The sequence below is a fragment of the Mastigoproctus giganteus genome, chromosome 6 (assembly GCF_048544385.1).
Source record: "Mastigoproctus giganteus isolate SK-2022 chromosome 6, ASM4854438v1, whole genome shotgun sequence".
NCBI lineage: Eukaryota > Metazoa > Arthropoda > Arachnida > Uropygi > Thelyphonidae > Mastigoproctus > Mastigoproctus giganteus.
The window spans coordinates 203,096,165-203,119,936 of NC_143580.1; the positions used below are offsets into that span (position 1 = coordinate 203,096,165).

The 23,772-nt window shown below is 39.3% G+C and overlaps 1 long non-coding RNA gene across 2 annotated transcripts in view; it reads left to right on the plus strand.

The window, feature by feature from the left end:
* LOC150084889 (uncharacterized) overlaps positions 1–23,772 on the plus strand; it is a 48,482-nt gene that overhangs the window by 9,094 nt on the left and 15,616 nt on the right. Inside the window, exon 2 of one of the 2 annotated variants that reach the window (XR_016547082.1) lies at positions 1,702–1,847. This is a non-coding gene — a long non-coding RNA (uncharacterized LOC150084889). Of the gene's footprint in view, positions 1–1,701; positions 1,848–14,426; positions 14,516–23,772 lie in introns of those variants that run through there. The other variant, XR_016547083.1, reaches the window with a different exon arrangement.

The window sequence follows — 23,772 nt, forward strand, 5'->3', positions numbered from 1 at the left end:
AAGAAAATCATGCTACGGAGATACAGAGAGAGTACCCAGAAAAAAACAAAAACCCAGAACTTCCACGAAAACCAAACAGCCTTCTGCATATCGGACAAGAGAGAGAAAGGAAGGTAAAGAACCACCCAGCAGAAGACATTCGAGGGGTTTTGGGGTAGTAAAATAAGACTTAATAGTCGAGCCCCTGGATAACGCAAGAACGAAAGAAAAACAATGACATACAAGCGATGACAGAATGATACGATTTCATAATGTTGTTATAAAGGTTTAGGAGCATCAGCGACTAAGGCTATATATTGCTCCGTGTGTATTGTCTGTAAATTGCGTGTATTCTGTGGTCGATTTTCTGTTTGCTGGACGAAAAACCATACTACCCTCTCCTGAGACTGACTAACTCAGCCATGTTGTGAAAAAGGCATATAGAAATTCCTCACGTCATTGAGACTCGAACTTGGGTCTTTTTCACCCGGTGTTGGAACGACGGCGATTCTACCCAACTGTGTTAGCCACGACAGCCTACAAAATGTAAATTACAGCGCTGGTAGCACAGTGATTATAACCATCTTCCTACCTACATCCGGTGTCTGCGCGTGTAGCATGGTATCGTCACAATCCTCCCCACACCGGGTGGAAAATGCCCGCGTTTGAATCCCGTTGACGATGCGAGGAACGTTTTTCACTTTTTGGCTGAGTTAGTCGGTCTCAGGGACCGACTAACTCAGCAAGTAGATAGTAAGGTTTTTCTTCCAGCAAAACAGACAAATCGACCGTAGAACGCACGCAATTAACAGACATAAGACACAGAGCACCGCAGATGAATTTAATTATTCGGGTGGCATAAAAATAATAGTTTTTTTTTTTTTTTTTTGTTTTGTTTTTACTTACACCTGGTTGAAAAGGCTGGGGTGCGAATCTCTAAATGACGCTAGGGACTTTTAATGCCATGGTTAAGTCAGCCGGTCTGAGGCGTGGATAGCAAGATCCCCTCCCCCCACAAACACACTTATAAACTCGGGTTTTTTCGTCCAGCAGATCGTGCAAATCGACTAGAGATCACACGCAATTTACTTAATAATACATATATTTTCGGGTGACCCTAATATGACACTCTACTTATTTTTATAAAATTTAAGTTTATCAGTGGAACCTATTGTATGATCTCCCTGCATCCGTTCTAACTATGCCCTTAAGTCGAAGTAGTGCATTGCTTTGGTGAGCCCACATATTCTGAAATCTTACGCTCCTCTATTCTGCAATAGAGAGTGTAAGGATCTCTCATTCCTCACGTGGCTGTTTGGTTGACATGATATATATATATATATATATAGCCGCCTGCCACTCGTTTGAGAGGTGTAGGTTGATTCCCTTTGTGACTGGAAGAATTCTTTATGTCTCTTCAATAGGGACTGTCGCTGATATTAGGTGGACGGAGTAGGCTTTCGCGCATAAATTATTGAGGGGGAGCCTGCTCCCTTCACCCGCACAACATGCAGATTAGTGTATGAGCACATGTCGAGCAGGTGCGTTTGTGTAGTAATCATGTAAAGTCAAGGAACGCTCATGAAACTAGTTTTTGTCCGTAATGATACCTAAGGATACATTATGTAATTTGTATCACACAACTAGAAACGCTATTATAGTACATTTTTATTTATGTTTATATCAAAGAAAGGATATAGAATAATCATTGTTTTTTTTTAGGAGCTTACTTCTATTATTTATGCATGGGGATACTAGATGGTGAGGAGGGAAAAAAGAGAAGTTTAAGCAGAATGGGAAGATATCGTGAAAGGCCACTACCTGCCAGGCAGAAACTGAAGAGAGCTACATGCTTGAAAGGAACAGATGTAAGATAATTTTCTAAACATTTAGGACTTAAAAGATTAAAAGTTGCCTTTTCAGCCAATGCTCAACTAGAAAACTAGCAGGAACAGCGCTCTTTAACACAAATTCCCCCCAATATGAACTTTTTTTTCCCATCAGTGTGCTCATTGGCACATGCTCCCAAAGTTTGACGAGACTTTTCAAACACACCTTGTGTAATTTTAAGTGTTCTTTGGGAAGCTGGATTTGGATTTATCCCATCCGTGGGTGCAACTAGTGAGCTTAGTACAAATTATTAATATAAGTACCAGGGATTTACAAACTAGTTCTTATAATGTCTCTCTGTTCTCAAAATTAAAAATAACTGTTTACTTAACTGTGGAGTTTGAAATCCCGCACCCACTGGAAGTAGTGCAGTACCAGTGAGTGCCAGCAATCCCGCTCCCTGGATTGCCCATACCAGGGAGCCAGCAGGAAAAAAAAATAATATATATATATATAAAATAAAACAATAATAATATTCAATAGTCTGGATGGCCAAACTATAAACTTCAAAAATCACAGTTTAGCTAAATATTTTCTCAGTTGCTGTTCCACCTGCACTGCAACCTCCAAAACCAATAAAGGTTATATCCAGCAAATCTCCAACTATACGCCATGGATAATAGAACCTTCAGAGCACCAGAACCGATGCAATGAATCAGATCGAGCACCCCAGAATCCAGAAAGGAGTATTCATGATCGCAGCACAAAAGACAACTGACCAGAGCACCAGACCCACATGAATCAGGTCCAGCACTCCAGCTGCTATGCAGAGGTAGAAACAAATAGTCAAACTCCATGAAGACAATCCACTCACCAGGTTTGCCTCTCAAATAAAGGCTCTGAGGACAGTTCTTCTTGCAAAAACAGCAGCTGAAAAATCCTGAAATTAATTAAAACAGGCACGATTTGCAATAAGTAAATGCACTGTATCAAATGATAAGTCAGGAATATGTGCCATCAGAATCTGGCATTTGTCTTCATACTCCCGACATAAAAAAAATTACATGCATCCAAGTTTCCTGTTCCCCACATGTACAGAAAGAATCTGTCTCCAATCCTCTCTCATATAATTTGGCACTAATTGAGCCGTGTCCTGTTAACAAAAAAGAAGTGTACATAGAAGGCTTAAACCAAGATGCCACGGATTTTGACAATGCATAGTTCACTCGGGAAATATATTTCCTCGTCACAGCTCCAACATCACCACTTTCCCATCTGGTAGAGACTGCCGGGAGTCAATACGGTACAAGTAAACACATGGGTTGTGTTAGGGTAGCTAAGAATAGGAACAGGTGCATGTATACTTGCGTGTACACCAATGCTAGGAGTTTGGTAAATAAATTTAATGAATTTCAGGTATTGCTCAAAACATCAAAGGCAGATATTGTTGGGATATCAGAGATGTGGTGTCACACAGATATAAGGAATGCAGAACTGGAATTTCGGGAGAACAATGTGTGCAGAAAGGATAGATAGGATAGGAAAGGAGGAGGGGTTATGCTGTTAGTTAAGAAACACATAAAATCCAAGGAAGTGAAGCCCGTCGATATCGCTGGACAGTGCAGTGTCGAGTCAGTTTTGTGTGACCTAAGCAATGGGAGATCAATATTAAGGGTAGGAGTGTGCTATAGGCCTAATGACTCTGATGAGTATAATAAGAAACTGTACAGGGAAATAGAGTGGGCCAGTAAATCAGAGAGTCTTATAATGGGGGATTTTAATTTCCCAGATATTGACTGGAAATTGTGTGTCGGTCACTTACACACTAGCAAGGCGTTTCTGGATTTATTGGATGATTGTTTTCTACATCAGCATGTTCGGGAGGCAACTAGAGGGGAGTAATACTCTTAATTTGATTATCAGTAGTTATTCTTCGTGCACTAAGAATCTGCAGATAAAGGAACTACTAGGTGGCAGTGATCACATTGTGCTGAAGTGAGATTTACTCAAAGAGGTAACTACCATCAGGAGTAAAGGGAAAGGTTTTTGCTTTCGTAAGGGCGACTACGATGGACTGAGACAGTATTTAAATTCTATACAGTGGGACCAATTGATGATGTTACCAACAGCAAATTCAAAATGGGAAGCATTCAAAGAACTTATCTTGGAAGCTACTAGGCTTTACATACCAACTAAGAAATATTGTTCAAGGTTTAGACCTAAATGGATGTCAGATCAACTAATCAGAATTAACTATGGCAGAGAAGAAAAATGCATGGGATACATACAAATTAACACGTGACACAGAAGTCTATGATAGATACAAGTTGATCTGTAACCAAGTTACAAAGGAGGTTAGGCAGGCGAAGGCAGATTACGAGAAATCCTTGGCAAGGGATGCGAAGAAAAACAGCAAAGAGTTCTTTACTTATGTAAACTCTAGAAGGAAGGGAATGAATCAGATTGGTCCACTGGATATCGATGGGTCACCTGTTGATGATCCTGCTCAGGTAGCTAACAAACTAAATGAATATTTTGCATCGACATTCACACATGAGGAGTTATTGAGCGAGGGGAATGCCAGAGGTGTATTCAACTCTGGCAGTAAGCTAGAGAATCTTGTAATAACTGAGAGTAAAGTGGAGGAGAAATTGTTGAAGATAAACACAAGAAAGGCACCTGGAGGGGGGGTGGATGGGATCTATCCAGTTATATTAAAGGAGGTAGCAAAGGAAGTAAGCAAACCCTTAGCGATAATTATGAGAGCTTTCTTGGACTCAGGGGAGGTACCCATAGACTGGAGATGTGCAAATATGACCCCAATTCACAAAGGAGGATCAAAGGCTGACACAAGGAATTATAGACCTGTGAGTTTAACTTCTGTTCCAGAAAAATTGTTGGAGGGATCATCTACACAAGACTTCAGTTATAGTTCAGACACAGCATAGTTTTTTTAAGAGAAAGTCTTGCCTGACCAAACAGATTGGATACTATGATGCAGTCACAAAGGAACTGGATGCAGGGAATAACTTTGATATTATATACTTGGATTTCAGAAAGGGTTTTGATACTGTTGCACATGGAAGACTGTAACACAAATTGGAGCAGTGTGACATTGGAGGCAAATTGCTGCTATGGATAAAGGGGTGGTTGAGGGGGAGAAGACAGAGAGTGGTAATCAATGGACACTGCTCATCGTGGACTAATGTTATTAGTGGAGTCCCTCAGTGTTCAGTGTTGGGTCCCTTATTGTTTTTCCTATTTATAAATGATATTAATGATGGTATATCAAGCTTAATGTCCAAGTTTGCAGACGATACAAAGGTTGGCATAATTGTTAAGGACACTACGAGTGCCGGATTACCCATTAAGGCAATGAGACACCTTCCTAGGAGCCCCAGGCTTTGGGGGCCCCAAACCAAGACATTTTCCTGTAGTATTCTAAAATAGATTAATGTTTTCAGTAAACATCATAAAAATCTTGATTAATTTAAGCGAAAATTTAAGCAAAAAATTCAAAAGTACAAAATTTCATTTATTTGGTACCTAACTTTTATTTTTTTTTTATTCTTTTTTTTTTAATTATTATTTTTTGGGGGCCCCCAAATATAATTTGCTTAGGGGCCTCAACTATCCTTAATCCGCCATTGGACACTACTGACGCTATGCTGCTGCAACAGGATCTGGAAAGGTTGAGCAGATGGGCTGACAGGTGGCAAATGAAGTTTAACATTGACAAATGTAAAGTACTACATATGGGAAACAGCAACCCCAGAGCAACGTATCAACTCTGTGGTACTACACTGATAGTGGTAGAGAATGAAAAGGACCTGGACCTGGGGGTAATTGTGCAGGCAGATATGAAGTTTTCTGAGCAGTGCAGACAGGCTGCAAGAGTAGCTCATGGTGTCTTGTCAATGATATAAAGGAATTTTTCTAGCAGGGATAAGGAGCTGATTATTCCCTTGTATAAGGCAATGGTCAAGCCACACCTAGAGTACTGTATACAGGTCTGGAGGCCTCATTTCAAGAAGGATGTAGAGCTGTTGGAACGAGTACAGAGAAGGGCAACAAGATTAGTGAATGGAACAAAGGGTTGCTCTCACGAAGAAAGGCTTAAGTTTTGCAAATTACAGTGTCTTGAGACTAGGCACCGGCGCGGTGATCTGATAGAGGTGTATAAAGCCTTGAATGGTTTGAGCATGCTCAATGCTGATGGGATTCTTCCTCTAGCTCAGAAAGATCACCTGAGAGGGCATAAATTCAAATTGAGGAAAGACAGATGTAGGATAGACGTGAGGAAATTTGCCTTTAGCCAGCGGGTGGGTGGTTGGTGGAACAGACTTCCATCCCTCGTCGTGGAAGTTGATAGCCTAAATAAATTTAAGGCTGAGCTGGACAGGTATTTCGAACGAACGGAGGGGTGAAGTGAAAGTGTTTTTTTTTTTTTTTTTTTTTTCGCGGCTGATGCTGCATAAGCTTGCTTTCTTGCATCATATGCCTCTACTAATGCTAAATCCATTAATTTATTCCATATTATTGTTCTTCATCTTTAATATTATTCCCCAAATCGATTGTAATATCCAAAAATGTTAACAACATACCCTTTTTCAATTTGTACAAAAATCCTCTGTAGACAATATATAAATCCAATGACATGGTAGGGCGTTTGTAGCGCTGTTATAGGTACTTTCAATAAAGTTAACAACATAGAGCGCTGAAGTGATAAAAGTTTGGATCGAATCCTAGTTTTAGTTACCATAGAAAACCAAGCAACAGCCGCATATGCCACTATCTGGAGAAAAATAGTCTTATAATACAATGACAACACCCTCTTATTCAATCCCCACTCCTTACGAGAAATCCTAGCAATGGAGCCTGTAAAGTGTTTTACTTTTACATTTAGGTATGAAACGTGGTAAAAAGGAAAGTTTGGTATCTATGATTAATTCCAAATACTTAGTTTTAGCAACATAAGGAATCTGAACTTCACCTAAAAAAACTCTTGTAAGTCAGCCGTAATCAATTGTTTCCTAAAAACCATAAAACAGGTCTTACTTGCAGAGATCTTCAATTTGTTCTTTTCGGCCCACTGCATTAAATCATCTAAAACGGACTGTATTTTTCCTTCCGATATAAGTGTGGAGCGCCCAGAAACTCCAATCACAATGTCATCAGCATAGGCTCTCTTAACAAACTCTGTACTCTCCTTAACAAGCCACTGATCTAAAACTGCATTCCAAAAGAGAGGTCCCAAAACCGAACCTTGAGGACAACCTCTCGAGACACCGGCACTATGTGATAGATGACGTGCACGCACAGTAATAAATCTGTCCTGAAAGTATGACCTTATAGTGTTAAATGTGTAACTATTACACTGTGCAAGCACACGACTACATTAAATGCGATTACTAAACGACTTCGATTTTTGCAAATTAACAACACTTCGTCCAGATTCAAACGTTTTGCCGGTGGCAAATTTACATACCGCCAGGACCGCTATTGTGGGGGGGGGGGGAGAGGCGACGGTTAAGTATAGTATGGCTGTTATAGAGCAAAGAAACTCGTTCAAATATCTCGCCTGCGGAAAGCAATTCGAAGTTTACTCCCTTGTCTTTATTATTGATTTCTTTTGAATTTGGCATTGCCGATTCTTTGGGCGTTAAAGAAATTATGAAATACTGTACACCGATGAGCCAAAACATTATGACCAGCGAGTCGTTATGCAAATCGAAGCAACTGCAGATGAACAGTGGCTTAGTCACCGTCCTCCCCACACCGGGTGAAAAAGGCCCGGGTTCGAATCCCGTCGATGACGCGAAGAACTTTAATGGGCATTTTTCACTCCGTGGCTGAGTTAGTCGGTCTCAGGCGTAGATTACTATTATTATTATTAGCCATATGGTGCAAGGAAGGCTGAGGCTTATGCTGGACCAGCCAAAAAAATTTTTTTTTTGAATTACCCAGAGAGAGAGAGAGAGAGAAATAGAAGGGAATCACCAAGAAAAAGAAGAATGATAATATCCAGCTAAGGACCCTGGGTGTGCCAAGCCCATACTCACAACTGGTGAGTCCCTGGAGCAAGGTTTTTCTCCAGAAACTGGGGTTTTTCGTCCAGCAAACTGACAAATCGACCATAGAACACACGCAATTAACAGACATAAGACACAGCACGGCAGATGAATTTAATTATTCGCGTGGCCTAAATAGAATAGTTTGGTTTTTTCCCTAAACATCATTGCTGACCAGGTATGACCTTTCATGGCAACGGTCTTCCCTTCTGGCGGTGCTGTCTTTCAGCAGGATAATGCGCCATGCCACACCGGATTGTTCGAGACTTGTTTGCGGAACATGAGGAAGATTTCCAGATTTTGCCCTGGCCTCAAAATTCCCAAGACATCAATCCCATCGAGCATCTGAGGTTTGTGTTGGAACAGCAACTACGATCTGCAGCGTGTCAACCACAGATCTTACAGGAATTAAAGGATCTGCTGGTTACATGCTGGTACTAGATCCACAAGACACATTTAGAAATCTTCTAGCGTTCATGCCTTGGCGCCTCCGTAGCCAGGTGGGCAGGAGCAGCAGTGCGTAGCACACGCTTCTTGATTAGACCGGGGTTCGAGCCCGTGCCCACAAAATACGGAGAATGCGGAAAGGTCAGGGACCACCGCATATCCCCGGAGAAATATGGCCTTAGTTGTCAATGCTCTAAAAACCAAAATAATAATAACAGCGTCCATGCCTTGCCGGGTACGAGCTGTTTTCGCTGCATGTGGAGGGTCTGCACGTTTAGCACAGTGGTATCGTCACCGTCCTCCCTACACCCGGTGAAAAAGGCCCGGGTCCGAATCCCGTCGATGACGGGCTTTTTTCACTCCGTGACTGAATTATTCGGTCTCAGGCGTAGATAGCAAGGTTTTTTTTTTTTTTTTTTTTTTTTTTCCCAGAAACGTGTTTTTTCGTCCAGCAAAACAGCAAATCGACCAGAGAACATACGCAATTTACAGATATAATATATAAATGGATATATGTAAGAAATAACGGGTGGCCCTAATATAATAATTTGTATTTTTTTGTATTTGCACATGGAGGACGAGCATCATATTAGGTAGGTAGAAATCTCTGACTATCCTGCAAGTGTTCAGGATTGCGACTTTCTGGAATTCCTTGTAGGTGTTCTCTGGGAGACCTATTGCTGTTAGGCTGCTATGTAGAGTCTTTGGCACCTTACGGGTGGTTGACATGATGATCGGGATGGTCGATACTTCTTGCATATGCCACATCTCCTTGACTTCATGTCTCAGGTTTGTGTACTTCCTAATTTTTTCCTCATGACTTTTCTGGACATTGCTAGTGTTGGGCACCGCTATGTCAATCAGGTAGGTAGCCTTTTCCATCTTGTCCACAAGGGTTATGTCCGGTCTGTTGAGCTGGATGGTCTTATCCGTTATTATGGCGCGGTCCCAGTACAGCTTGTGGGTTCAGGTCTCTAGTACTGCTTGGGGTTCGTACTTGTAGTGTGGTACACTTTCTTAGGTCAACTGGTATTTCGTCGCTAGCTTCTGATGTATCGTCCTGGTTACCTAGTCGTGTCTATGAGTGTACTCAGTCTGGGTGATCATCTTGCAATCCGCGGGGATGTGTTGGGTCGTTTCTGAGGCCAGGTGGCATCGTCGACATGTGTCATCTGACATTCCGGTCTCCTTTGTGATGTATTTTCTATAGTTTCTCGTGTTGATTACCTGGTCTTGGATGGCAAGAATGAATCCTTCAGTCTCGGGGAAGAGCGTCCCGCTTGTGAACCATGCATTGGAAACGATATGATCTTGATGGAGGTCATTGTAGTGTCTGCCCTGGAGGGTCTTCTTTGCCCATCTTTCTAACTTCGTTTCTTGTGCCGTCTGCGTGGGTGGGGGTTCCTCGCTTAGGTTGAGTGAAGTATACCACTTATCTACCTTCCTTATGGCCTGGTGGAGTGGTGCTTTGTTGCTCTCGAAGTAATCCTTCAAGTTAACTATCGCTGTTTTCTGTTGCTCAATCAAGCCCCTTCCTTTCCGAGCTATTGTTAGTCAACCCACTGCTGACTTCGGGTGGTGTTGGAGGCTATTGGTCATCATTGTCCTTGTCTTTCGCATGATATCTTCTAGCTCGGTGTTAGTCCAATCTATGACCCCGAAGGTGTATGTTAGTACTGGAGCTGCATAGGTGTTTATGGCTTTAACTGTGTTCCCTCCGTTCAATTTTGCTTTCAGCAGGCTTCTGAGTCTCTGATGAAATTTTTCGGTCAGGCACTTCTTGATTTCCTTGTGCTCTAACTGCTGAGCCTGCATCATCCCTAGGTATTTGTAGGTCTCTCCTTCTGTCATTATTATTATTATTATTATTATTATTATTAGCCGTATGGTGCAAGAAAGCCCAAGGCTTATGCTGCATCAGCCTAAAAAATTTGATTTACCCCGTGACCAGAGAGAGAGAGAGAGAGAGAGAGAGAGAGAGAGAGAGAGAGAGAGAGAGAGAGAGAGAAAGAGAGAGAGAGAGATGTAGAAGGAAATCGCAAAGAAAGAGAAAGGATGATGATATCCAGCTCAGGACCCTGGGTGTGCCTAGCCCACACTCACCAGATGTGAGCCTCTGGGGTATTGCTACAGTAAAGGCTGTGAATAGTTATTTTGGTATCTGGATAAAAGCGATTGAGAATTTTATACTTTTTTTTATTATTATTGATATTCAAATAATACTCTAACATTGCAGAATAAATGTTTTATTATTATTATTTTTTTTTTATATGTTAGTATTATTTACGTTATGATTATTTTAATATATCACCAACTTAACGTCTGGAAGATGGGAGAGAATTGGGGAAACAAACCAAATATTTTGCCTGTAGGAAAATGTTCACTTGAAAATGTTCGCCGAGTAATATACGTGTATGTAGTAGTATGTATGATACACGGGAGGTCTGAAACGTCCCCTCTCTCCCTTTTTTTAAATTCTGTAATACAGTTGTATCCCTAAACTTAAAAGGAACACAGACAATTTCTATAACTGAAATGAGTTTATTCCTTGAAAAGTTTTTGCTTTATTACAAAGTTGTAATAAATACAAATTAATGCATATTTTTTAATGGTTGAGAGCCATTCATGCTATAAATGCAGCACTTAATCCAAAAACCATAAAAAATTGTTACATTAAATTAATGACAACGGATTCGATAAAAGAATTCGAGCGAAATGGGAAACTGTCCCGTTCAGTAGAAAGTAGAAACTGTGACCGAGCGAAGTCCAAAAATCAATACGACATGCGACCAAAGGGGGAGGGGAGTGAAGACTTATCACGTTACGCTGTTCATACTATACCGGAAATACCTCTACTCTGCTGCATACGGTGGCTATAGCGTCGAGGTTCAACTGAATGGTCTGTTCGAAGTCCATATTTAACACTATGCGACTTTTTTTCCTGTTGGGCTGGGCCAAAGAAATGTATAAATCAAAACTAGGGGACTGTATTTCATGATATTCTTGGTAATGTCACATTTTGGTAAAAAATCACCTGACTTCATCAGAAGATCTCTTGAAAATGCCGGTAGAGTTACTGAAGTGTGCGGATAATACTGGAGCATACGCCGAACTTTAACTTTGTATTTTAAAGCTTTTCCATTTTGTAAAAAAAAAGTAAACTTTATTGAATAAACGTCATATAATCCTTTTAGTATTATTATTATTAGATACCTGGTGCAAGGAAGCCTGAAGCTTATGCTGCACCAGCCAAAAAAGAAAAAAAAAAAAAAAAAAATTCACGAGTTACCCTGAGAGAGAGAGAGACAGAGAGAGAGAGAGAGAGAGAGAGAGAGAGAGAGAGAGAGAGAGAGAGAGAGAGAGAGTCAAAAGTGAAGAAAATCACCAAGAAATAGAAGAATTATGATATCTAGCTCAGGACCAAGGGTGTGTCACTTGGGTGTGCCAAGCCCATACTAAACAGATGTGAGTCCCTGGGGATCTGTTACAAGCTGCATGGGAAAAATTTTCAAGAAATGGTTTATAAGAGGCTTGCATGAATCCTGGAATCTGAAGAGAATATTTTATCAGCTCATCAGTATGGTTTTTGTAAGAAAATATCCACTTTGGATATAGTCATCAAAGCTGAATCCTATATTCTCAATGCCTTCATCGTGAAAACAATGTCTAGCCTTAGTCAACTTAGATATCAAAAAGTCATTTGATGGTACCTGACAATATTGTATTATTACGGACCTTTACCATCTAGAGATAAGGAGTGATCTCTTGAGATAATTCAGAATTTCTTACACCTGCACTCTTTTATTAAGGCTGCTATCAAAACATGCTGCTATCAAAACATGTTCTTTTCTGAATATTTCATATTCAGAAAAGTTTCAACCTTATTTGCAATTTGTCAACAACATGACACAAGACATCCCCAAAACCATTGAAGCATATATGTATGTGGAATGACCACACCATTTTTTGCCTGTTGCAAAGCATGAGCACTGTCGAATGTCAACTCCAACATATAATAACTAAAATTGAATCCTAGACTTCACACAATGGATATACACTAGCAAAACAAAAATCTGCCACCATTTACTATGAAGTCACTTGCAAGTGATATGCTCTCCACCCTGATCCTGAACTACTGTTAAACAGTAGTCCGATATCACTGTATAATGCCATAAGATTTCTGGGTCTGATATTGTATAGCAAACTAAATTTCCAAGCGCATCACTCATCTACAAACTGTCTGAAACAGCTGAACTATGCTTTGGCAATCCTCATCCATATCATGGGCAGCTGATTGGTACACCTTGACAAGTTTCTAATCTGTTCATGCTTAGAATATGGTTCTCTGGTATACTACTGTTCTAGAAGACGCATATTAGAATTTGCTAAACGTTTTTCATTTTGAAGCAAATGGGATTTAAAAATAGTGACATTTTATAGTAGGATATCAATTGTCTCAATTAGCTGAGTGGTAAAGCAAAATTATAGTAATACACGCATTTCAGTTGTTGTTGTTGTAGGGTTTAGGAGCATCAGCTCCTAAACCCTACTACTACTACAACACCTACAGCTCCTAAACCCTACTACTACAAACCCCTCACAAACCCTTTAGGAGCATCAGCTCTTAAACCTACGGAGCAATATGACTAAGGCCATATTGCTGTGTATACTGTGTATAAATTTTTGTGTGTGATTTATGATCAGTTTTCTGGACGAAAAAACCGAGTTTCCGGAAGAAAAAACCATGCTACCGTCGCCTGAGACCGACAAACTCAGCCATGTTGTGAAACACGCCTATTAATATTCCTCACATCATTGCCCTGACTCGAATTCAGGTCTTTTCCACTCGATGTGGGGAGGACGGCGATTCTACCAACTATGTTACTCACGAGAGTATACATTTGAGTGTACCATGGTTCAAATACACGTGGCCACTAAATATGGTTAATTAATGATATTAACCCTGTGAAATTACCACTAGTGCATTAAATAAACTTTCAGCTGGGCAAAGCTGAAAGCAGCTTTGCCCAGCTGAGCTGCTCCTACATAAGAACATGTAGGAGCAGCTCAGCTCCTCCTACATGTTCTTATGAGTCTGGGAAAACGCAAGAAAAAGGTAATCGACGTGATTTCAATCGCAGACCGCTTTACCCTGCAAGCAAAAATCGTTACAAAGTAAGCGTAAACTTTGCTAGAGAGACAAGGAGGTGATTATCCCTTTGTACAGGGCCATGGTTAGGCTGCACCTTGAGTATTGTATACAGACCAGGAGGCCTCATTTCAGGAAGGATGTGGGCTTGTTGAAATGGGCATAGCGAATGGCAACCAGATTGGTGAAGGGAACAAAAGGGTGCTCTTATCTAGATAGGCTTCAGTTCTGTAATTTGCAGCTTCTGTAGACTAGGCAACTGTGGGGAAACCTGATTAAGGTGTTGAATGCCTTGAATGGATTGAATAAGCTGAATGTTAATGGCATTCTTCCTCTTGCTGAGACTACAGATATGAGGAGGCATAAATTAAGTTGAGGAAGGATGGTTGCACAGGATAGATGTGCAGAAGTTTGCCTTCAGCCAACGGGTGGTTGGTTGTTGGGACACGCTTTGTTGTGGAAGTGGGTGGGTTGAATAAATTAAAGTGAGAACTAGACAAATTCTTGGAGGGTACGGATGGATGAACTGGTTTTTTTTTTTTAGTTGATACTATATAAGCTTGCTTTCTCGCATTGGTTGATATTACTGCTACTACACGACATACATTTCATGTCTTTAGTTGCCTGAGCACTAACCTTTAAAGGAACACAAAACATAACTTAAATGTTTCCACTCAACCCTTGTTTATAAATATTTCTTGATTAGGTTTTACGCTACGGCAAGATCGTTAGTAAAATTCCCGAACGTCGATCATCACTCCAGAAAATCCAGGTTGAAAAAGAGAGAGATGGTTTTTCTCCTTCTTTCCAGAGCATTAGCATCCAGTCCTCAACATATTTTCCTGAATGCCAAGTTGCTAAAAAGTTAATGGACAGTTCTTGTGCGTATGAACATACCATGAAATCCTTAACTGGATGTGGACTTAAAGAGGCCAGAGCAAGAGTTGTTAATCGCCAACTGAACAGAGTGAAAGACTTGGAGAAAAAAATTCAAAGTGATGAAAATCGTCGAAACAAGATGGTCGATTCCTGGCAAATAGTAAGCATCTTCCCTAATTTTTTCTACCATTGTTGTTATCACAAATGTTAACCTTAGTTAAAATGGACATTTATTTTGAATCATCGAAAGGTGAATGTAACTTATTATAAAAATTAGCAAAAGCTGTTATATGAATTTGAGCGGGTGAACAAAATAATGGAAACACCAGTGAAAAGAGTTATAGGCATCCACTAATATGGCGTTGGGCCACCCTTTGCTTCTAAAACGGCTTGTATTTTATGTGGAACAGATTCAAATAAATCTTGACTTGTCTCAAGAAGAATATTGGACCATCCTTCGTGAAAGCTCCTTGAGTAATGAAGGTAGAGGAAATTGCCTCCCACTCTCCTATCCAAATATGCCGACAGTGGCTCAATGTGCTGGCTATGGGAGATGCTTAGTTTCATGCTCTTCAAACCAAGATGGACACGTGTATTAGAGCTGTATCACCTTGAAATATGGCAGTTTGTGAGAAGGAATGTTTGCACCATGGGATCAACCTAGTCACTCAGAATATCAAGATAATCAGTAGTAGTAATTTGCCCTGAACGGGCGAATTACTACTACTGATTATCTTGATGATAGGACCTAAAGAATACCAAGATATTGCTGTACAATTCACTGTTGATCTTTCTCCACGTTTGATTATTGGTACAAAACAGGATGCACTTCCTTTGCTGTTCACCATATGTAAATTCTCCCTGATGTTTGAAAAAGTGTGATGACTCTTCTGAAAATGTGACGTTTCCAATTATCGCGTTCAGTTTTGGTGCTCCTTACACCATTGCAGCCTCTCTAGCATTACCATCAGTAAATAATGGCTTGGCAATAGCGACTCTGCCACAGATTTCAGCTTTGTGAAGTTCTTGCTGAACTGTTTTTCTAAGACTCACGTTAAGTTTAGTAGTTACTTTTGACGCAGCGGTTTTGTTTTTAAGCTACAATCCTTTTCAGTGACTAGAAGTCTATTTTGGTCAGTTTTGTCTGCCATAATCCATCTTATCAGATTTTTTTTCCCATGCTTGGTGAATGTAGACATCACTTTCGATACGGTTGCAAGGTACATTAAACAAATCAGCAGTTTTAGTCGATTCCCCTACTAAACGTGCACCAACAATTTGTACTCTTTGGAATTCTGGTGTGCTGGTTATTTTTTTTTCATGTACTTTTTTATATCATGTCTAAATAAACATCAGCTTTTGTCATCATTCCTTCACAATACTACGTGCAGGAAAAAAATATATCACTATTGCGTGCTCATAAATATGTCATATAGCCATTACAAAAACTACTACTTTCACATCAGGTGTTTGCATTATTTTGTCTACCTTCTGTATATGAAAGTGTAGCACAGTTAATATAATCACCGTTCTCCCCATAGCAGGTAAAAAAAAAAAAAGAAAACCCAAATCCAGTCAGTTTGAATTGCATCAATGCACACAAGGAATTTTTATGGGCCTTTTTCCAAAGGGTGTTCACAAGTGTTTTTTCTTCCAGAACCTCCTGTTTTTCGTCCAGCAAACAGAAAATCAACCACAGAAGACAAGTGATATACAGACATGTTATATACAGTGCAATAAGTTGTTAATATGCCTAAAGCCCTGCTACAAAAACAACAATAACAAAGGTGGTTGAATTAGTTGATCTCAGTGTGAGTTCCCCCCAGTCAGGTTTTATGTCCCAGAAACAAGCAAATTGACCACAGAACATGCAATTTAGACATAATATATACAACAATACAGCGCAATATGGTCTAAGTCACTGATGCATCTAAAATTCTGTCATATTACATGTAATTGCAACTGATTTTAAGTAGCATCAATGGCAGCACAGCAAATCGAAAGCCCTGGGGGAGAAGGAACTTTAATCAGCCAGGGCTCCCCTTGGGAGTGCACTGCCAGGTAACCACCTCAGAAAAACAGACAGCTATCGATTTCACTAATTACTAATTCTAAGTTTAGTGTCAATTTCTTCTAAAACAGGCTTCTTGAATGCTTTCCATAAAAATACTCAATATGCAAGGAAAGTTTGGCATAAAAAATATTCTTGTTGGAAGAGGTTTGTAATGCTGAGGATACTGATATAAAATATTATGAAACTAAACTGGAAGTTGATTTAAATTTACAACTTATATAGTTTAAACCTGATTTCGCAGCTGATACTGTTGACTTGTCTGCATGCTAGGCAAAACCATGCTTCAGGAAAATAAAACATGCAACTCTTGTCTGAGTCCAACTAACTCAGCCACGTTGTTAAAAAAAGTTCTGTCCTGTTCCAATCCTGTCTCAAAAAAGTTCCTTTTTGAGACAGGTGCTCGTCTTATCAGATTTTCACCATGTGAAAGTTCTTTTTCACATGGTGCAGGACAGAAACTTTTGTTTTTATTTTATATAAAATAACCTGCACAGTCGCAAGGCAATGTCTCTGCTCACCACCCATAACGATCGCAGATTGTGCGCTGAAAAATAAAAGTAATATTAAATTCTGAAATTACAACTAATGCCATCTATCGAGAGAAAAACAAACTAACACCAGAAAAATAAAAAAATTTACCCTCAGGGGCTCACATCTGGTGAGTATGGGCTTGGCACACTCAGGTTCCTGAGTTGGATATCATCATTCTTCTTTTCTTGGTGATTCCTTTCTACTTCTCTTTCTCTCTCTCTCAGGGTAATAGGGGAATGTTTTTTTTTTTTTTTTTGGCCTCAGGCTTCCTTGCGCCATATGGCTAATAATAATAATAAGTATTAGAAAAAAAGTAAAATGGTATACAAAAAAAAATTGGGGTTACTTTAAGACTTAAGTATTTTTAAATAAATGTTCAATAATGTGGCACTGCCATGATCCTGTGGATGCCAGATTATTGGTCTTTTACTGTACTAATAGGAAGCAGGAATAAAATTTTCCCTCTCCCTAAAAATGCTTCTCTCCTTTTCCTAAAATTGAAGTTACTACAGTTTGCACATTAGCATTAGCATTAGTTGAGGCATATGAGGCAAGACAACAAGTTGATAGAGCATAAACCAAAAAAAAAAAAAAAAAAAAACCCTTCTCATTTCACCCATCCGGTCACTTCAAATGTTTGTCTAGTTCAGCCTTAAATTTATTTAAGCTATCAACTTCCACAACAACAACAACAGATGGAAGTCTGTTCCAGCAACCAACTACCTGCTAGCTAAAAGAAAATCTCTATACATCTAGTCTACAACTGTCTTTCCTCAATTTGAATCTATGCCCCCTCAGGTTCTTAATCTGAGCAAGTGGAAGTATCCCATCAGCATTGAGCTTGCTTAAACCATTGAAGGCCTTATACATCTCAATCAGATCACCTTGCAGGTGCCTAGTCTCCAGATGCTGCAACTAGCAGAACTTAAGCCTCTTGGTAAGCGCACCCCTTTGTTCCTCTCACCAATCTTGTTGCCCTTCTCTGTACTCATTCTAACAACTCTACATCCTCCCTAAAATGAGGCCTCCAGACCTGTATGCAGTACTCAAGGGTGTGGCTTGACCATTGCCTTATACAAAGGTATAATCACGTCCTTGTGTCTGCTAGCGAAATTCCTATATATCAATGACAAAACTCCATTACATGCTCTGGCAGCCCATCTGCACTGCTCAGAGAACTTCATATCTGACTGCACAATTACCCCCAGGTCTTTTTCATTCTCCACCACCCTGAGTGTAGTAGCACACAGTTGGTACATTTCTCTTGGGTTATTGGTACCTCATATGCAGTACTTTCCATTTGTCAATGTTAAACTTCTGTTGCCACTTCTCAGCCCATCTGCCTAACTTTCCTAGATCCTGTTGCATTAGCATACTGTCTTTAGTATCATTAACAACCCTGCCAACCTTTGTATTATTATTATTATTATTAGCATTTGTAAAATAATAAGAGGAGTTTACCTCAATATAGTACGTAGAAAACTTCCGTATGATACTCTCCAGAAATTAAAACGAAAAAATCGAAATTTACCGGTACATTAGAGTAAAATATAAATAATTAATAATTAAAAATCAATTTAAAACAATTAAAAATCAATTTAAAACAATTAAAAAGAATCTAACGAAAATATTCAGAACGATTTTGCGTCCTGAAGCTGACAATGCTTTTCGACCATATGTCGTGATCACAGGAATGAAAATTACTGAATAGGGTTGAACGTGAAACTTAAATAGTGATTATTTGTCTTCGCACATACACGTAAAGATCCCTGCATCGGAGATCAAATATGGCCACCGAACATTAACAGAATTCTCGTGTAATTTAATTTCTACAGTTTCTGCAATTAATAGTCGCGTATAATTACGTTGAACATTAATTATTTTGGCCTCGTTAAATAAAAAAGTATGTTTTTCGTTAATGGCACGAAAGGTTAATTCTGACGCTGCTGAACAAGAAGCACGAACTAGGCTTCATGTTGATTTACACGAATATTAAGAGAAAATTGCGCCGAACCTTGGTAAGATGAGTCGCAATCACCGCAAGAAATGTTGTATACCAGATCATTAATTTGTGTTACGGAAGTGTTCTATGTACTATACTGAGGTAAACTCCTCTTATTATTTTACAAATATTAATATCAACGTAGAACGTATTGAGTATTACAGCTCTGATTCATACTATCTAATATATATTATTATTAGCATATGGTGCAAGGAAGCCTGAGGCTTAAGCTGCACCAGCTAAAAAAAAAATTCTGAGAGAGAGAGAGAGAGAACAAGAATCAGAAGGGATTCACCAAGAAAGAGAATGATGATGATGATATCAAGCTCAGGACCCTGGGTGTGCCAAGCCCATACTCACCAGAAGTGATACCTGGGATATCTGCAAACTTGGACATTAAGCCTGATATACCCTCATCGATTTCATTAATAAATATAAAAAACAACAATGGGCCCAGCACCAATTCATGGGGAACTCCACTAATAGTGTTAGTCCACATAGAGCAGTGTCCATTTATTACCACTCTCTGCTGTCTCTCACTCAACCATCCCTTTATCCATTGCAGCAACACCATATGGCTAATAATGATAATAATGCCATACCGCTCCAATTTGTACAGCAGTCTTCCATGTGCAACAGTATCAAAAGCTTTCCTGAAGTTCAAGTATATGATATCAAAATTATTTTTTGCATCCAGTTCCTTTATGATCACATTGTAGGATCCAATCAAATTTGTCAGACGAGACTTCCCCTTTTAGCATTAGCAAAGGAACATGATGCAGGAAAGCAAGCTTATATAGCATCAGCCAAAAAAAAAAATCCCTTATTTCACCCATCCACTCGCTCCAAATGTTTGTCAAGTTCTGTCTTGAAGCTGTTTAAGCTATCAACTTCTACCACAGATGGAAGTTTGTTCCAGCAATCAACCACCTGCTGGCTAAAGGCAAACTTCCACACATCTATCCTACAACCGCCTTTCCTCAATTTGAATTTATGCCCTCTCAGGTGATTATTCTGAGCAAGAGGAAGAATACCATCAGCATTGAGCATGCCCAAACCATTCAAGGTTTTATACACCTCAATTAGATCACCTCGCAGGTGCCTAGTCTCCAGACACTGTAATTTGCAAAACTTAAGCCTTTCTTCGTAAACGCAACCCTTTGTTCCATTCACTAATCTTGTTGCCCTTCTCTGTACTTGTTCCAACAGCTCTACATCCTTCTTAAAATGAGGCCTCCAGACCTGTATACAGTAGTACTCAAGGTATGGTCTAACCATTGCCTTATACAAGGGGATAATCACCTCCTTATCCCTGCTAGAAAAATACCTGTATATCATTGACAAGACATCATGAGCTACTCTTGCACACCGTCTGCACTGCTAAGAAAACTTCATATCTTCCTGCACAATTACCCCCAGGTCCTTTACATTCTCTACCACTGTCAGTGTGGTACCATAGTTGATATGTTACTCTAGGATTACTGCTTCCCATATGTAGTACTTGACATTTGTCGATGTTAAACTTCATTTGCCACCTCTCAGCCCATCTGCTCAACTTTTCTAGATCCTATTGCAGCAGTGTACTGTCATTAGTGTCATTAACAACCCTGCCAACCTTCGTCTCGTCTGCAAACTTGGACATTAAGTCCGATATACCATCATCAATATAATTTATAAATACAGAAAACAACAATGGACCCAACACGGAACCCTGAGGGACTCCACTAATAACATTAGTCCACGAAGAGCAGTGTCCATTGATTACCACTCTCTGTCTTCCCTCACTCAACCATCCCTTTATCCATAGCAGAAATTTGCCTCCAATGCCACACTGCCCCAATTTGTGCAGCAGTCTTCCACGTGCAACAGTATCAAACACTTTTCTGAGATCCAAGTATATGATATCGAAGTTATTCTTTGCATCCAGTTCCTTTGTGACTACATCATAGTCACAAAGGAACTGGATGCAAAGAATAGCAAACCCATGCTGTGTCAGAACTATTACTGCAGTCTTCTAGGTGATTCTACATCACTTCTTTAACCAGTGACTTCATTATTTTACCTGGAACAGAAGTTAAACTAAGAGGTCCATAATTATTTGCATTACCCTTTGAACCCCCTTTGCCGCTTTGTGAATTGGGGCTACATTTTCACATCTCCAGTCCATGGGGACCTCCCCTGACTCTAAGGATACTCTCATAATTATGGCTAATGGTTTGCTTACTTCCCTCGCTGCCTCCTTCAATATAACTGGATAGATTCCATCTGTTCCAGGTGCCTTTTTTTATGTGTAACTTCAACAATTTCTCCTCCACTTTGCTCTCCATTATTACAAAATCATTTAGCTCCCTGTTAGAGTTTAGTAAAGTTCTGTCTCCTCTTCCTTAAAGAATTCCTCATGTGGGAATGTAGATTCAAAATAATCATTCAGTTTGTCAGCTAGCTGAGCAGGATCAACAGTCGAACTACTGACATCAAGTGGACCAATCTGATTCATCCCCTTTTTTAGAGTTTACATAAGTAAAGAAGTCTTTGTTGTTTTTCTTTGCATCCTTTTCCAAGGATTTCTCATAATCAGCCTTTGCTTGCCTAACCTCCTTTTTGATGATTACAGACTAGCTTATATCTGCCATAGGCTTCTGTCTCATCTGATAATTTATATGCATCCTACGCATTTTTATTCTCTGCCACGAGCCTAATTAGTTCATCTGACATCCATTTAGGTCATCTTGAACAGTATTTCTTAGTTGATATGAAAAGTCTAATAGGGCTTGGGTAAAGAAAGCCTGCACGAGAACGACGACAAACGTCGGATAACTTACGCGGTAAATTAGTTTGCCGATACGGCACTCTAGCGCTGCTCACTCGGTAAACAGATGGTAGGTGTTATCGGACTGGAGCAAAGTCGAGAACGATATACTGATTGACAGGTAGGCGTGGCAAACAATGAAATGATTGGTGGTGGGCGCGACAGACGACAAGTTACTGTGTAGTCATTGGTTGGCATTATGATGTGTATTTACCAGTAAAGAACGGTGCATAATAGTTTTGTAATAAACGGTGAACAGGTAATAGTAGCGATGAATCTTTTAAAGATGGAAGAAATTTGTAAGGAAAATGAAACGTTGCTTGATTTTTTGATGAAAACTAAATTGATAAGACCGAAATTGTACTGTTTTAAGTGCAATGATTATTTTAAACTAATTGAATCACGAACAGAGTCATGTGGAAAGTTGTGGTTTTGCAAAAAATGTTCTTCACGAGTTTCTTTATTGAAACATAGTTTTATGGAAAATACAAAAGTTTCATTGAAAAAGATAATGTACATTATATACTTTTGGTCAACGTGCACGCCAGTAACTAAGACAGCATTCCATCTGGAAATTTCGAAAGTGACAGCAATTAAGTTTTATAAGAAACTAAGAGATATTTGCGGATTGCAGTTAATAAAAAAACCCATTAAGTTGGGTGGATCGGGGAAAATTGTAGAAGCAGACGAAACTGTACTGGTAAAACCAAAACATCACAGAGGACGAAATTTAACTGCTAAGAAGAAATGGGTGTTTGGTGTGTTCGAAAGAGAATCTAAATTCGTCTTCATGAAATTGATAAAAAATCGGAAAGCAAAAACTCTTTTGCGCATTATTAGAAAAGTAGTGAAGAAAAATACTACCATCATAACAGATGAATGGCGTGCATATAGCCGTATTACGGCCTTAGAAAAAAAGAAGTACAAACATTTAACGGTGAAACACAAGGAACATTTTGTAGATCCACATACAGGAGCACATACGAATAATATCGAAGCCCAGTGGAAGAAACTAAAAAGTGTAACTAAAGGAGTAAATGGCAGCTGGGTAAATGTTGATGGGTCACATTAATGAATATATGTGGCGTCAAATTTATGGGAAAAATCATGAAGATACTTTTCACAATATTGTTACTCAAATTGCGAATAGCTATTCAGGTCCAACTGTATGATTTGTACTCATGAATTTTTTTTCTGAGAAAGTCTCGTTCCGTTCATTTTATGTTCTTCATTGTGTTTTTTTTTTTTTTTTTTCTCATATTAAAAGCAGATTTTTGGAGTTGATGAGTGCTTTTACTGTATTATTGATTTAGGTTTGGTTACGAAAAAAGGAAAAGGTTTCTTTGTTTTTCGTTGTATTTCATAACCTGAGCTTAAATGGTAGGTTAGGAAATAAAAGAGAAGGTTTCCTTGTATTTCGCGACCTAAACTTAAACGTTAGGTTGGGAAATAATAGAAAAAGAAAGAAAGATTCTTTATATATACAGTATACTGAATAGCTATTAAGGTGCTGATTGACGTTATGATACGTGTGTATCCGCATGAGTGTCTTTAAAAATAAAAGTACATTAATAAAAAAATTAATATTTTATTAATAAACAATTTATGTGCTAGTCCACTCATGATTCTAAAGAAAAAAGGTTAGGTTACCCCCTCCATTTCGGGAGAGGTTCAAGCTCCCATGGGATTCAAGTGGAGGTAACCTGACCTATTTTCACCATTAGGGCATATTATTGAACAAGAAAATAAAAATACGGTCATAAAAAAATTTATTTTTTTATGAATGTATTTCTAAATATGACTGATTCTAAAGAAAAAAGGTTAGGTTACCCCCCCTCCATTTCGGGAGGGGTTCAAGCTCCCATGGGATTCAAGTCGAGGTAACCTGATCTTTTTTCACCGTTACAGTAAATGTTAGGGCATGTACGATTAGGACAAGTTACCATTAGTGCTGCTACAGTGATACTAAACCGATGTTATCGTGTGTTGTGTTCGCGCACC